The sequence below is a fragment of the Caretta caretta genome, chromosome 3 (assembly GCF_965140235.1).
Source record: "Caretta caretta isolate rCarCar2 chromosome 3, rCarCar1.hap1, whole genome shotgun sequence".
Classification (NCBI taxonomy): Eukaryota; Metazoa; Chordata; order Testudines; family Cheloniidae; genus Caretta; species Caretta caretta.
In genome coordinates, this window is record NC_134208.1 from 10,698,082 (window position 1) to 10,714,140 (window position 16,059).

General features: G+C 45.6%; 1 protein-coding gene across 3 annotated transcripts in view; it reads left to right on the forward strand.

Annotated features, from left to right (window-relative positions):
- Window positions 1–16,059, forward strand: part of BLK (BLK proto-oncogene, Src family tyrosine kinase) — a 92,164-nt gene that overhangs the window by 17,162 nt on the left and 58,943 nt on the right. Inside the window, exon 1 of one of the 3 annotated variants that reach the window (XM_048845784.2) lies at window positions 6,753–7,095. The exons of the other annotated variants lie outside the window; for them this stretch is intronic. The gene's annotated coding sequence lies outside the window, so the exon portion shown is untranslated. Of the gene's footprint in view, window positions 1–6,752; window positions 7,096–16,059 lie in introns of those variants that run through there. 3 annotated transcript variants of the gene reach the window in all.

Genomic DNA, 16,059 nt, shown 5'->3' on the forward strand with positions numbered 1-16,059 from the left:
TGGACAATAATCATTTAGGTGCCTTCATTTAATGTTCTACAGTTCCCACAGAACCTGGCACTGCCATCTCTCTTCTTGGCCAGTGCTCTGGGTGAGAATCAAGGGCTGGTTGAAGACTGAGTTATGCCTTCCTGATACATTTCCTCAATGGCTGATAGTGCCTCTTCCCTGTTTGCTACTAGCAACTGGTGAGGTGGCTGTTAAATGGGTTGGCTTCCCCCAGTATCAGTCAACTGCTGGACCAGTGCAGTACAGCCTATGACTCTGTTAGGCCAGGAAAACATCTTCTGATTGCTAACCAGAAAGCGTCTCAGGCTGGTTGGCTGTTCCCCATTTAAGCGGACAGCATCGCACTGGAAGAAGACCAGTAGAAACTCTGGGAGCTCACCTTCCCTCCCATTCAACCTTTCCTCTTCTAGTTTTCTTCTAGACTGGTATTTAACTCAACCGCTAATTCACATTTTGCAAGGGCAGCCCTCCCCCCCTTTTTTTTTTTTACTATTCTCTGCTTTTCAGAAAGGTTCTGCAAATGAACAGCGATCAGTTCTCATTTCAGATCCACAAGAGCGCTAGCAACTAAGATTTCCCTGAGTGTCTGAGTCTCGGACTAATTTCAACCACTCCCTAGGTGTCCCTTGCTGGAAAGCCATCACAGCACGTAGCTGTTATAATGGTTTCTACCTGCAGGGGCAGGACAACTTCCTCACTGCAAACCAATTGCCTACAAACCATTCCTCTTGCTTGCGCCATGTCTTTAAAGGGAATTTCCACAGACTGAATTTGTCAGACATTTTTCCTGACATTGATTACACAGTTGTTCGCCCTAATGAAATCCAAGCCAATTATTAGTTCATCCACTCTTTCAGCCACCCAGATGTCTTGCTCACATTTCAGAAACTCAGTTTTCTCCAGTCTTTGGACAGGTGCCCTTCCCCAAGTCACTATCTGCATTTGAGACCAGTTAAGTGGCTCAGTTTTGGATTCACTATTCCCTAGCCTGTTTAGCCTGTACAGTCCAATAACTGTCATGTCTGAGCCCATGTCACACAAAATAGATCCTGATACACACTCAATAGCCAGACTCCCATTACTGTTGTGGAACCACTCAGATCTAAGCAAACCTGTGGGACTGAAACGTGTACCTCCAAATGTTTCCCCCTCAACTTGGGGTCCCCCCATTTTCTGAACTGGGAGAGAGGCTTTCACTAGGTGCTTGCAACGGTCTCTCTTGGCCTGCCTTAAATTTATAACAATCATCCTTTTCGTGGCCAATTTTTTCACGGTACCAGCGGAAAAGGAACTGGGTGTTATAGTGGATCACACATCAACAATGTAAGACTGTTGCAAAAAAACCACAAACATCATTCTAAGATGTATTTGCAGGAGTGTTGTAAGCAAAACACAAAACGTAATTCTTCCACTCTACTCAGCACTGATAAGGCCTCAACTGGAATATGGTGTTCAGTTCTGGGCACCACACTTCTGGAAAGATGTGGACAAATTGGAGAAAGTCCAGAGAAGAGCGACGAAAATGATTAAAGGTCTAGAAAACACAACCTATGAGGGAGGATTGAAAAAATTGGGTTTGTTTAGTGTGGAGAACAGAATGCTAAGAGGGGACTCAGTCTTCAAGTATGTAAAAGGTTGTTATAAAAAGGAGGGTGATAAATTGTTCTCCTTATTCACTGAGAACAGAACAAGAAGTAATGGGCTTAAATTGCAGTAAGGCAGATTTAGATTTATACATTAGGAAAAACTTGCTAACTGTAAAGGTAGTTAAGAACTGGAACAAATTACGTAGGGAGGTTGTGGAATTTCCATCACTGGAGGTTTTAAGAATAGATTAGACAAACACCTGTCAGGGATGGTCTACATAATACTCGGTCCTGCCTCAGTGCAGGTGACTGGACTAGATGAGCGACTGAGGTCCCTTCCAGTCTTACATTTCTATGATTTAATTGAACTGTTTCCTTTAATTTTGGCATTATTGCCAATTTCCCTTGTTTTGAAACCAAATGTATCATTTGTGCCAATCGTTCAGTACAGTCCCGGGCCAGATTCGAATCCCTTCTTTCATCACACATACTGAACACGGAGCTGTACTTACAGGACTCATGGTGATCAGCCTCCACCTTCCTCACTCGCAGCTGCTTCCTCTTCTGGTGCACTGCTGCAAGAAAAGATCCAAGTTCTACACCCACAGCAATGGGAGGAGTTCTCCTGTCAGCGTAGGTAACCCCTCTCCCGTTGCCGTAGGTAGTGTCTTCACGTCAGCGCTTCAGCAGGGCAGCAGCGCCACTGTAGTGTTTTAGGTGTAGACGTACCCCGAGCTGGCTATGATTTTGAACTGAGACAAAGGGAGTTTTTCTCTCAATGCTTTTATATTATTTGAGTTGGGACAGCCCGACCTCTCCCCTCTGGGCCCCTAGAAAACTGTTGTAAGTATCCCTTCTTACCCAAGTCCTCTGGCTCTCTCTCAATTCCTTATCCAGATGGCTGCTTTCCACTGTGGGCCGTGACCCTTTGATTTCCTTCTGTAGCTGAGGTTTTAGCTCAGGGGTGGCCAGCCTGAGCTTCAGAAGGAGCCAGAATTTACCAATGTACATTGCCAAAGAGCCACAATAATACGTCAGCAGCTCCCCATCACCTTCCCCTTACCCTGCTCCCAGAGCCTCCCATCCGGCGGCCATTTTACCATTCCAGTCTAGCTGTGCTGCTGTGGGGTTTTCCAGGCTTTCCCGGCACTTTGTAGTTGTTGCTCCAACAGGGATCTCATCTCAGTCTGGAAGTCCCTGAGGCCTTTCTGGGAAACCTCCAGTTCTTGTTCTAGGTTTGGCTTAAATCCTTTTGCAGCCTCCAGCTCCTGCTTTAAAGCCTGCTGGCTACTTTGGGTTTCTTAAGGCACCTCCATTGTTTGTTCCATCTTGGTCCCAAAAGAATCCCCATTCACATGCCCTGTCCTTGGAAACTAAATCCCACAGCAAGCATCAATGATGCCCCTATTTGACCCGAGTGGCTAGTCAGCATTTGGGGCTGTGTGGGTGTCCCAGTTGCGGGTAGAAATTGGTCGGAGCCAGGTATTTCTTTCATACAGTCTTGTTTCATTTGCAAAGTCCTGTGTCTCTGAACACAGAAGGAACCAAGAACAAAAAGGAGCAGTTTCTGAGCTGACCAGCCACTCAAATCCTTTTAGCCAACAACAGACCCAAAAGCTCTCTAGCTTTTTCTTCCAGGGTCAGCCACACTGTGGTTACAGGCTCCTGCTTGGCTTTGCTTGCCTTTTTTCGGGCAGGTCTACATTTAAAACCAGTGGCGCCGGAACCACTTTTAATAGTGGGGGAGCTGCGCCCCATCCTTATTCCTGTCCGCGTCCCCTGTCGCCCTCTAGAGCCAGGGCCAGGACCAGGGCCGTGGCTCCGGGGGCCGGAGGGTGGGGGATATGTGGATAGGGGTAAGGAGGCTGAGGCTGGGGCCACAGCTGGGGCCAGGGGCGGAGCCAAAAGTGGAGCGCTGGGCGCGGGGAGGCAGCCAGGACCCCAGGTGCGGGGCCAGGAGCAGGGCCCCGCATAAAACCTGGGGGTGCTGCCACACCCCTGGCTCCCGCACCTATGCCTAAAACGCTGCACCGGTGCAGCTGTCCTGCTGCAGTGCTTCAGTGAAGACGCTGCTATGCCAATGGGAGAGCTTCTCCTGTCAGCATAGTTAATCCACCTCCGTGAAAGGCAGTATGTCCGCTTCTCCTGTCAGCTTCTCCTATCAACCTAGCCCTGTCTATGCTGGAGGTTAGGTCAGTATAACTGTATTGCTCAGGGGCGTGGATTTTTCACACCCCTGAATGATGTAGTTAGATCAATGTAAGTTTATAGTGTAGACCTGGCCTTCCTCTTCCTCTCTCTCTGTTCTTCCTATGACCTTCGTATCTGTGTGTTCTCTCACACTCCCACCCAGAACAATGCTCAGCCTTTAACCCAACCCATCCAATATAAATATTTAACCCAATATTTAATAGCTTGTCTAGTTCAATACTCCAGCAAGGGGGCTTCCGTCAGATCCTTTGTGAAAATGAGAAGAAAGCGGTATGGGAAAATAATTTCAGCCCATCTTTGTTACAGGATAGAGAGGGATGGTGGGCAGGGCAAGATGCTGTGGTTTAGACTTTGGAAATTAAAAGAAAAGAGTGGCCAGTCTGATTCCAGACCAAGAAGGATCATGAGGGCAGGAGCAGTTTAGAGGTTAGAACACAGAGCAGGGAGTTAGAAGTTCTGTGTCCCATGAATGCCACTGACTAGCTGTGTGGCCTTGGGCAAGTCACTTATCCCCTCCGTGCCACAGTTTCCCCATTGACAGAGGGATAATAAATTGTCGGCACAATCCAAAATACAACGTTGCCCAATGTTCCACGATTGTACTATGCAAGGTCATGTCCCTGGTATAACATCACTGTGCTCAATGGGGTTAGTTACCAGCTGGATTTCATCCATTTAGTTGAGGGCAGGACTATAGTGTCTCTTGCTGAGTTCTTTTATCTCGATCCTCTTCAGCTTCTGTCTGATATTTTATCAGTGGTGTGGGGGTTGCTAAATAGCCTCTTAGACTGGATTGCCTGGTGCTTAAATGTCAATACACTCCGCCTCTCACAAACCACTTCTAATACAGCAATAAATCCAGGGAGCTGGGGGCCCTCCACCAAGAATGCCCTATATCCCTAGCCCCCAAAGAGCGGGGAGACCTTCTTGCGTTTAAAGGAACAGATCAAAGAAAACAGAACATCTCTGCCACATTTCCATGGCTGCATTCCCCATAGTAGGCAGGTTTCAGGGCATATATGGCTTTCTGGATTAATACCAGTCCTCTGAATTACAAGCAGCAGACTGAATTACAAGCAGTCTGGAGCACAAGTGTAACAGGTTCACTCAGAGTTGCCTTGTCCTGGGGGGGAGGGGTCTCCACGGGGAGCACTAACTAGAGGACAATACAATGATCCAGCATAGAGGTGACCAAAGGAGAGTGTAGTAAGGAGGTCATGTGACACGCACAAGTGCTCCTAAGATACTGACCTCAGTGCCCCCCCCTCTGATATGGGTCAGGGTTGTGCCCCGTCACATGGCAGGCGTCAGCATTCCAGAGAGGCCCCCTTCCACGAGAAAGAGATGCCCCCATCTGTGTTTAGCCAGGAGACAGTGTGCTCTTAGCCAGCGTTGCTACCTGGGATTGCAGGGGCCGAAAGCGGCCCAAACCATGCTCCTAGATAGCAAACCCCTTTGACAAAAGGTTGGCACATGCTTCTATGGAGGGAGGTGACAAAATTCATCACGGCCTTCACCAGCATCACCTCTGTCTCAGCTGATGAAGCTCCAGCCAGCTTGCCTTCATCCACGCCCCGTTTAAAAGCCATTAAAGTCAGTGGAAAGATTCCCTGGCTTTGCTGGGTTTTGGCTCATGCCCCGGGTGAGAAGGGGGGAAAGGCACCATCTGGATCCGATGAAAACAGGGGTCAGCTGTAGAGCTGAATGAAATTTTTCAACTGCCAATTTTTCCTGTTGGAAATTCAGATTTGGGACAATTGAACTGTCTCACAAATTCATGTCGATTCTGGCAAAGTGTGTAGGTCCGTAAAAACCAAAACCAAATTCAATGTTTGAAAAGATTTCAAAGTTTCGTTTTGACATTTTCTAAACAAACCATTTCACTTTTTCCATTCAAAATGGCTCTTGATTTCGATACTGATTTTATTTAAGAAAACTTGGAAAACTTAAATGACTCAAAATCAGATATTTCGTTTAACCAGAAATGAATCCCCCCGCAATTTTTCTGCATTGCCAGTGAACTGAAAAAATCAATTATTTGCCCAGCTCTTGTCAACAGAGGTGGGCTTCTGGGTTTGAAACCTCAATGAAGATGGTTGGGTTGAAGTGTCACTTCAATATGGCACTACACCACCCTAGATATACAATAATCTGGGAATTCAGCTCCGTGTCCACACAGCCCCATTCATAGCAATAACATGCACAGAAATACCACAAACTAAGGGGCACAATGCCGCCATGAGCTCTGTGTGGACACACTCTTGTTCCAGCACAGAACACTGTCGATTTCCGTAGAGCTCCAGGAGGGGGCAGAGGGCTCTGCCCACACAAAGCTGATTGCAATATCAAGGCCTAAATGTACAAAAGGTAGGAAAGCTCACATGACAAATGCAAATCCTCACACTTCCCAGCGTTAGGGACAGACTGGGCAGAGTCTGAATTACCACCTTCTGCACGTCCCATCCCCAGCTGCTCTCCTGTCTCTCAGTCTAATCCTTATCTCATCTCTGAAATGCAGCCAGCTCTGGCATGGAACATAACTGTTATTTAAACATGCACATCAGCTGCACCTCAGTCCCAAACAGAAAGTGAACTAGAAAACAGGGCAATAACCTAGATGAATACACAGGGGGAATTTTAGTTAGGCAGGATGTATAACCATTGGCATTGGAATCTGGCCAGAGGTAAATCCTCTCTCATGTTCAATTTGCCCAGTACATAGCTCAGTTCCCCCCCTGGCTGGCCAGAGGGCACTTACTTGTGAGCCATTATGTAGAATCCTGAAGGCACCTAGGCAAAAAATTTCAGGGCTTGATTCTTCTCTGACTGATATACCTATCTGACGCCCTTGAGTGGAGTTACATTCGAATTGCATCAGTGTGCGTTAGAAGGGGAGCAGGCACTATCTGCACCCGGGCACTGCTTTTCACGTAGCCTGGGGAGTCTTGGCGGGGTGTGGGGGGGTGTGGGAAGAGCACTAATGAGCTGGTCACTGTTCTAACATTAACTTGGCGTGCTGGTGTGGCTGCACTACCAGTCCCTAATTACTATAAGTGTAACAAACCAGCTAGATTTGTCATTCAGCTGCTCTCGGCAGGAAACCACTAACAGCAGTCAACTGACAGAGCCAAGAAGAATTGGGGTTTCTCTCGGTGTGTGTTTTAAGAATCAAAACTTATCAAGACGGGCCAATGGTCCTCAACACACACCCTGCAAAGGAGTTTTTCACGCTGGAGGATGACTAGAAGTTAAAGAACTATGCTGTAGTCCGATCAAGAGACACACCAAGGTAAGTGCCTGCTTTTCCATTAGCCCCACTTTTCCATTAGCCCCACTTTATCGTGAGGATTATTCTTTCATTGGTTGCATAGTACCTGCCTTACTACAAAAATATTATATGGACTAAACAACCTCTTGAGAACCCTTCCAGCCCTACCTTTCTGTGATTCCGTGCTTTGCGGGGGGTCAGATCCTCAGCTGATGTAAACTGGCATATCTCCACTGACTTCAATGGAATGATGCTAATTCACACCACTTGAGGATCTGGTCCATTAATATTCAGTGCCGAGGGGCCAGGTGGTTAAGATATTTAGGTGCCTGAAGAGGCAGATAAGCACCTAGTGACACTTTCCAAAGTGCCCAAGGGAGTTAGACACTTAACTCCCATTGAGTTGAGCAAGGTTGCTCATTAATTAATGTTGAGCTGGAAATTTGCTGGGTAGCTAACGGCAATCTGATTTATTTATCGGGGTACTGTTGCAGTTAACTGTCAAAATCCGGTCTGGCAACTTCCCTCTTGGGCATTGGTCACCTTCTTTTTCCTGAAAGAATTAAATACATTGAAACATAAAGGTATGATTAGCTGCTTCCCCGTGTGTTTCTTGTGAAATCAGGGCCCAATCCTGAAGTTAATGGGAGTTGCAGGACCAGGTGCTTAATAGATAAATTATGCTTGTTGTATTGGTCTCCTGAAGGACTGTGTGTGGTTCAAACCAAAGCTTTAAACCTCCATCATGGCATGATGGGCAGAGAAGACACTGTAAGAAGAGAGCACTTCTAAAGTGACCTCTCTCCGCTTTGCCCCACAGTGGGTTATGTGATTCAGTGACATTTCTCTCCTCTTGGGAAATATTTTCCACTTTCTCATTTTTTTTTTAATTTAAACCCTGAACTTTGTAGCTCATTATTTAACCTGGGTAAGGCAGACAAAGGGTTCAATTTAATTGGGGATGGAGCTTCTGGGATGCTGGTGATCTCAAACAGAGTGAGCTGGGGTGTAATTGCTTCACTCCCAGAAGACTTCATCACCCACACACCTGGGATCCTCTGTCTAAACCTCTCTAGCTTTCAGTTGTCTGTTCCCCAAATCTTCAAATTCTCTAAGGTAGAGCTCTAACTTGCAGCCCCGTTACCTTATGGGTGTGTTTGATTTCAGTTGGCATTCTGTGCATTGAGTGCATTGCGTGGTTGCAATATTAAGTCCTGTGTTTGTATCTCAACCATTCATGCCATGGGCGTCGGCCCAGATCCTCAAAGATATTGAGGTTCCTAACTCCCATTGAAATCAACATACCCCTGTCCAAAATATAGAGCAGCTCGGGGAGTTAGGAACCTCAATATCTTTGAGGAGCTGGCTGTGTGCCGTAACACTTACAAATGAAGGGCAAATTTTTCCTCTCCAATCTGCACTAGGAGTCAGGACTCCTGGGTTCTTTTAAATCCATCTCTGCCACTGACTCTTTGTGCCACCTTGAACAAGCTGCTTAATCTCTCTGCGCCTCATCTGTGAAATGGGACTATTTATACCTACTTCCCAGGGTTGCTGTGAGGCTTAATCAATTAAAAATCATAAAGGGCTTTGAGTTCTTCAGATCAGAGATGCAGTATACGTGAAAAGTGTTATCCTGATCTGCATGGATTCCTAGTGCACACTCAACACTCCCTGTGTGCACTGACCTCTCATAGCTACTGTGTATATTGGACAGAAGTATGTTGCAATAAATTAGCAAGAAAAATGGACAGTTGCACAGAAATAAAGGCAACCTGGTTAATACTGGATCTACATTTGCAAATGCCATGATACCAGCTGAAATAGTTGAGTCAGAGTATTAAATGACTTTAACAGAAGGGTTTGCATGGACCTTTGAGGGCTGCAAACTCCGGCTGGAGGGTATCTGATTGTAGCAATCACAGATTTTTAGTAGGATCCTGATGAGATTATTTCATTGCCCTGACACAGGCTTCAAAATGGCTCGTTAATGGTGTCAGTTCTCGTTTTATTCGGTGAAAACAAGACTTTGCAGTGCATGGGTTAAGGAAGCTCAAAATCTGAGCCTCGAGACTCTAAGGGACAAAAAAATCTAAAATATTTGGACCAAAATTCTCAGCTTGAGACATTGCTAGTCTTTTAATTTTTATCTGCAGCTCCCACTGCGTTCTGCTGGAGTCGGGGGCTGCTCACCGTCTCTGAAAATCAAGCCCACGGTGTCTTCAACTGAGCACCCAAAATCACTGGCAGCTTTTTGAAAACTTGGGCCATGCCGTCCATTTCAGACGGAGATCTGGGCTCCCTTGTTTTCGACTGTGGAGCTCTTCCTTCACCCAAGAGGTTTTTTTTAAGTCCCCCACGGTGCCCACAAAAATGTTCCTGTTCGTAGGTCCACGGAATTCCTGGGTTTGTATTTAGCAAAGGATAGTGTAAGAAAGGAGGCTCCCTCCCCCAGCCCGGTACCTCATGACGGCTTTTGAAAGGTGTACAACCACTGTTAAAAATCACCATGGAGTTAAAAGGAGCCCAAGTCGTACAGTGATGAGCAAGGTAGGAATGCATGGATACTACACTACTGCACGGTTCTTTGCAAATTGTTTAACAAAACTTCCTCATCTTTTTCTTGTTCCATTTCTCTCTCAAAATAAAAAGACGTTTCAGAAGGACACTTTCCCTTTCCTTTTTTACATCTCACGAGACAGAAGAAAGGCACATTTATTGCTCAAGGATCACTTAGGCTGTGATCCTGCAGTTCACTCCGGAGTGGATCCTATTCCCCATTGATACCAATAAGGCTCTGGGCAGCCATCGGTGTCTACTTGCTTGTATAAATGTGCAAGATCAGGGTCCTAGAGCTAAATCCTGCTCCAGTTGATGGCAATGTCTAAACTCCCATTCATTGACATCCATGCTGGGCAATCAGACCTTTATTTAATGCTCCCAGCATTTCTCGTCAATGTCTCAAATCTGTGTCCGGCTGTAGGAGCAGTAAAAATTAGAGCTAGTTAGAATGAGATGAAATTAGCATCTAAAGCAGTGGTGGGCAACCTGCAGCCCACGAGGGCCCATCAGGGTAATCCGCTGGCAGGAGGCAAGACAGTTTGTTTACATTGACTGTCCGCAGGCATGGCTACCCTCAGCTCCCAGGGGCCATGGTTCATTGTTCCCGGCCAATGGGAGCTGCAGGAAGTGGCCTGAGCCTCAGGTTGCCCACCACTGATCTACAGAGATGTACATATAACTTCCACTGTCCTTGACAAAAGATTACAGTCTCTGATTATCATTATTAAGTGTGGTGGAGATAGCAACCATCTCTCGATATGCAGCTCTGAGCCATGGATTAATGAACGTCCCTAAATGCGGATTGATGGGATACTAGTGGGCTTGAGCAGTAACATCTAACCCCCATAAACAGGAATAGCAACCCAATTTTGTACCTTTTATTCTCTGCACACAGAAGTGCCATGCTGGAAACACAGTGCTCAACCTCCCAGCCGGCCCACTGCATGGAATGTAAGACGCAGGAGAGCTGACCAAAGAACAAAAAGCAATGGTTTGGGACTGATTTCTGTGCCAACTGATGTGGGGGAAAGAACAGTGAATAACTGATTTGTCTAACCATGACCATGGCTGGTTGATGAATTAAAAGCTTTATTAATGAATAATGTATTTGCTAATTGATTAGGAAGGTTCATGGACTAATCTGTTTGTATTCTTCATCCCGCTGCACTATTACAGTTAAGGGTCCCTGCGGCTCCCCCACTACCGTGTTATTGCAGCACTAACCCATTGAGCACATGCTTACAGGCCACTCAGCACACAAAAGGCAGCCCTGCAGCTTGAGACAATACCTCTCCAACTGTCGAGACCCAAACTGGGGTAATGGGCAAAATGAGGGACAACAAAATTGTTCGTGCAGGAAAGTTCAAATGCAGTAGGATTCCTTCCACCAGCGCATATAGCTCTCTCTCCAGCAATGATTAGGGGTGTCTGGTGCAAATAATTTTCAACAAGAAAAGTAAGGGACACCTGATTTGTGTGGAAATTTGGAGGTAATCTTGGGACAAGAGGAATGATATCCCGCAAAATAGGATACTCAGGAGGGGGGATGCTTAAGAAATGGGCCATGGGCAATAGTAAAAGCTAGATGAGATATATGGGGAAATCAAAGGCATATGAGATATGTATGAACGGAAGGATTGAGAATAAAGCTATGCTAGATTAACAGAGAAACTTGAGTAAAAGATATATCTTGTTTTCTGTCTTGTCTTTTCTCTTTTTTCTATCATATATTTCACTGTCAGTGAATGAGAAGTATTGAAAGAGAAATGTCCGTCTTCAAATGGGACAACATAATACAAATAAAACTGATTGGGAAATTGTTTTTTCCTGTGAAACATTTTGAAAAAAAAAAACACTACTTTTGACAAACACTGTTTTCCATTTTTGTGGATATTTTTAGTTTAAATTTTCGGAATTATCAATGGGGGAAAAAATCAGTTTTTGGTAAACACTGAAAATATTTTGGTTTTGATTGAAAACCAGAAAACAAAATCTGTGGAAATGGATGTTTCACAAAAATTTTACTTTGTCAAAAAGAAGTTTTGATAAGAGGTTTTTTTTTATTAGTTCTAAATAATAGAAGAGAACAGTAATAGCCAGAGTGTCCTGAATTTACAAGACAGGTTTAAGTGAGGTAGAGCTAGATGCTGGAAATTCTGGGCCTGATCTGAACTGTGCGTTACTCCAGTTTTATGCCTGTGTAAATCCACTGATACTGCACCACTGAAGGTAATGAGAGTTTTGATATTGACCTCAAAGGGAGAAGGATCAAGACCTAAGAGATGTTCCCATGGTAAATAAGATAAATTTACAATACCATAAAACTGGAATAGCCCCATAGGGAATCAGGCTTATAGTCTGCATTACTTTGCTGTAAATAAGTGAATTTCGATAGCACACAACCTTGGGCCCTGGTCTCATGCCTTGTACACCCAGACTCCCCGCTGATTTCAGTAGGATGTTGCTGATGTCAAGATTGCAGGGTCTGCCCCAATTTGGTTCAGTGTCTTTCATGTAAATTGAATCCTGATAAGAGAAATAATTAAATGACATTTAGATGAGGAATAATAGCAGAGGGAGAGAGAAACAAAGAGCTCTGGGCAAGGGAGATACATATGTTCAGGTGAGAATTAGAAAGGTGGTGACTTGTGGGAGCAGACAGAGAAAAGCATTCCAAGGACCTTAGAAATTCCCTTACTCAGATCCTGCCAAGTCACTGATCCTAGTTGAGAGGGAAATGTTAATCTGATTGAGACTTTGATATATTTCTTGACCCCATTAAAACTGTTCAGGAATCAATTTATTTTTTGGAAGTGGGATCTGATTCCATTTAAATGATCATCTCTTGTGTGGGAATATCAGTGAAATGGAGACTTGAAGAGGAAAAACAAATTCCTGATCGATCTTTTCATATGTGCATAATTGCCTAACTCATTCAGCCCTGTCTCAGCTTTTCCTCAGGTATAGCAAAAATACTACGGCTGTAAGGCCAGTCCTTAGCACCTCATGAATCAGATCCTCAGCTGGCCTAAATCAGTATAGCTCCATTAACTTTAGTGGAGCTGAGATGGTCTATACCGGCTGAGCATCTGGCCTCCTCTATATTCAGGCTTAGCTTCAGCTGATGGGAACTACAGATGAGTCTAGCCCCAAACTCCAGAACTGAACACACCAAAACTTTGGGGAAGTTCGGATTCAGTTCTGAGTTTCACAAGTCAGGCTCCTCCCTGGATACAGCCCAGCGTGACCTGGTAAACTCTCATGGTCCTCCTAGAGCTGTGGGAGGGAAAACCACAATGCTTGTGAGGAAACAATCATGAGTCAAGTCCTCAGCTGGGTCTAAATGGCCCAGCTCACGTAAAGCGGCACGGTTTGGCGGATTACGCCAATTTACATCCGCTGAAAATCTAGCTGCAGTTTTTGTGCAGCCAGAAAAAAGGTGGTTGAGCGAGGAGGGAGGGTAAAAGACATCATCATCTCCACAGAAAGCATCCCTCTCCCCTCCCCTGCCCCATATCTGAGGAAAATTTCCATATATGGTTTCCAAAATTGTCTACTGCTCCCATATACCCAAAACTCCCTCCCAGTTCACATTGGCCAGCCACTATCCTCTCTTCAGTCAACCCCCTCCTCAGCGCTCCTTTCTTCTGCGACGTCCACGAGGAGTCGATAATAAGTCATCATCATAAGTCATTTTAAAAAATACTTTGTCGGGCCATCTAGAAGTGCGCGTGACCGAACGGAACAACCCCGTCACCGTGTTTCTACAGACCTGCAGATGATGACGCGAAGAGGCGGATGGGTAAATAATGATGAGACCAGGGCACTCAGCATTGCACAAGGGATAGCTTGGTAAGCTGGGTCCATTCGAACAAAATGAGTTTTAGTACGTGCAGTTAGACACGTAGGAACAAGAACACCAGGCCGAGCCTCTGGAAATGGGGGCAGTATCCTGGAAAGCACTGAATGTGAAAAGGAGTTGGGGGTCATAATGGGCAAACCATTGCCAGCGCAATGCCATGGCAAATGGGGCTAGTGTGATCCTGGGATGTATAAGCAGGGGAGCAGCGAGTAGAGCTGGTTTTTTTTGGTTTGCTGGCGGTGCCAGGAAAAAAAACTGGTTTGGTTTGGCCCGACGTGAAATTGAAATTTTTCGGAATTCAGAATTCAGAAAAGTCATCAAACATTTCCTTCTGGGTCAACAGAAACGTGGCAGTGCCTTGAAATGAAACGTTTCATTGAATTTCTGTGCAGCTTTTTTTTAAATAAAAGCAAAGGAAATCATGGGCTAGATTCACCAAGCGGCTGGAAGGGGAGGTGGTGCCATGATTGTCCCCTTTTTCAGGCAGGGGCCCAGTGGTTAAGGCCCTCACCTGGCATGTGAGGTACTTGAACCCAGGGTTCCCTCTCAAGGGCTGTGGAGTGCCCTAACAACAGGCTATGGCTAGACTTGGCAGAATTCCATTTTTAATCTTTCCTAATTTCGATGGATGCTGATGTTTATTTTCAAGCATTTTTTCTGCATTGATCTACTTAAATGTTCACAGTTGCAAGAAATTATGGGAGGTCAGACAATGGTGGGGTGTCAGACCATCATTATTCATTGATAATAGATACTGAGGTTCCAAAAGGTGCAGCTTAAAGCCATGAAAACACAAATTGTCAACATCACACGTCAACATCTACAAAGTCAATGTCCTTCGATCGATCTCTAATGGAAGTCCTCAAGCAGCATTTTCCTTATTTTGCCTATCTGCACATTTTGATAATCGACTGGAAATACTTTTTCATCCATTGTGGTATGTGTGATGAGATCAACGTTTATCGACATTGACTGATAAAAATCTCATCTTTCCAAACCTTGCTATCGGGTATCTGGGTTTGGGACTCTTTCAGTTTCTCCTGTTGACACTGTTTCACTTTGTATAAAATACCCAAATAGTCACCGGGCCAGGAGATGTGAGTCCCAAGTCTATGCTCCAATGATTATTTAATTATTTATGGGATGGGGTAACTAGGTGAAACTTAATGGGCTGTGATATGCAAGAGGTCACATTGGATGATCTAATTGGCTCTTCTGACCTTAAATTCTGCTCATCATCTTCCTACACCCTACCCATTCCCTCCTTGTTGCATGGAGTCTACAGTTGAATTGTCTGCCGATCACAGCAGGTCAGGAGGTTGCAACCCTTTCTTTCCAACACAGACCTCATTGCTATGATTCATGCCTGTGTCACCACCAAGGGTGATTGCCATGTGCTCTGCTTCGGGCTACGTCCCTACATCCATTCGGAAGCTGAAGTTGGGGCAGAATGAGACAGCCTGCTTGCTAAATGGGATCTCTTGCCATGAGCTGGGTGCTTGCAGGACTCAGGCTGGAGTTTAAGGTGTTGGTACCAAGTACCAGCCCTTAAAGCACTAAATAACCTGGGCCATAACAAGAGACACTGTCTCTCTCTTTGAGAGTTCTCCCCATACATGAGACCAGTAGAGGCACCCAAGTTGGAGTTCCCCTGGTTATAAGAGAGGCAGCTGTAGGCTGTCATTCTCTGTGAGGGCCCTGGAACTCCCTCCTGCCTGTCCTGAAATAGCCTCAGTCTAGCTTGTTGGGAGGAGGTGTTCCCTGAGGAGTAAGATTTATTATTATTAATATGACGGCAGCCCCAGAAGCCACAACCGAGATCAGGGCCCCATTATGCTCTGCCATGTACAGCCATCAGAAGCGACACTCCCTACTCTAAACAGACGAAGCGTGGGAGGTGAGACAGAGGTGTTGAAATTACGTGACATGTCCAAGATCCCCCAGGGAGAGTAAGGCAGAGGACCCAGCACTCCTGACTCTGACGTGAGTGGTCTTGCCACTAGACCATGCGGCATTCATGACCACGGTTCTCTAGCACCCCATGTTCTCGCAGCCTTCTAGCAGTGGGAGCTCTTAAAATATTTCTGCTCGCTTAGAGGTTTTTGCCAGTTCCAGTGGGTTTTCTCATTTTAAGTACAGAGAGCTTGTCTCAAAACGGAAGAAAGTTTTTGAGTGGACTTTCTACTCATTTCCCAGACCTACTGAGAGGACTTGGGTTGATACTAGACTATTTATACCTTTCAGCTGTATCTAGTCACAGCGACTCTGTCCTACCTAAGCAGTGGAGAATAAGTTCTGAAGAAGCAACTTCCCTTTTCATAGGAGTAGGAAGTGAAGCTGTGGTGAGAGCAGAGAGCTCAGGGGCTTTCTCTGGCTGTGGAGGAGACCCACGCCCACCCCCGCCCCGGGTGAATCTTGTCTTGTGTTCAAGTGAAGCACCTTTCGTTGGTTTATCCTGAAACTGCATCCCCGGCCTCAGCTAAGTGGAACCGATAAAATGAAAGTTCAGGAGGAAGAAGTTCAGCAAATGCCTACCCGCAGAGCTTCCTCATTTAGCTGTC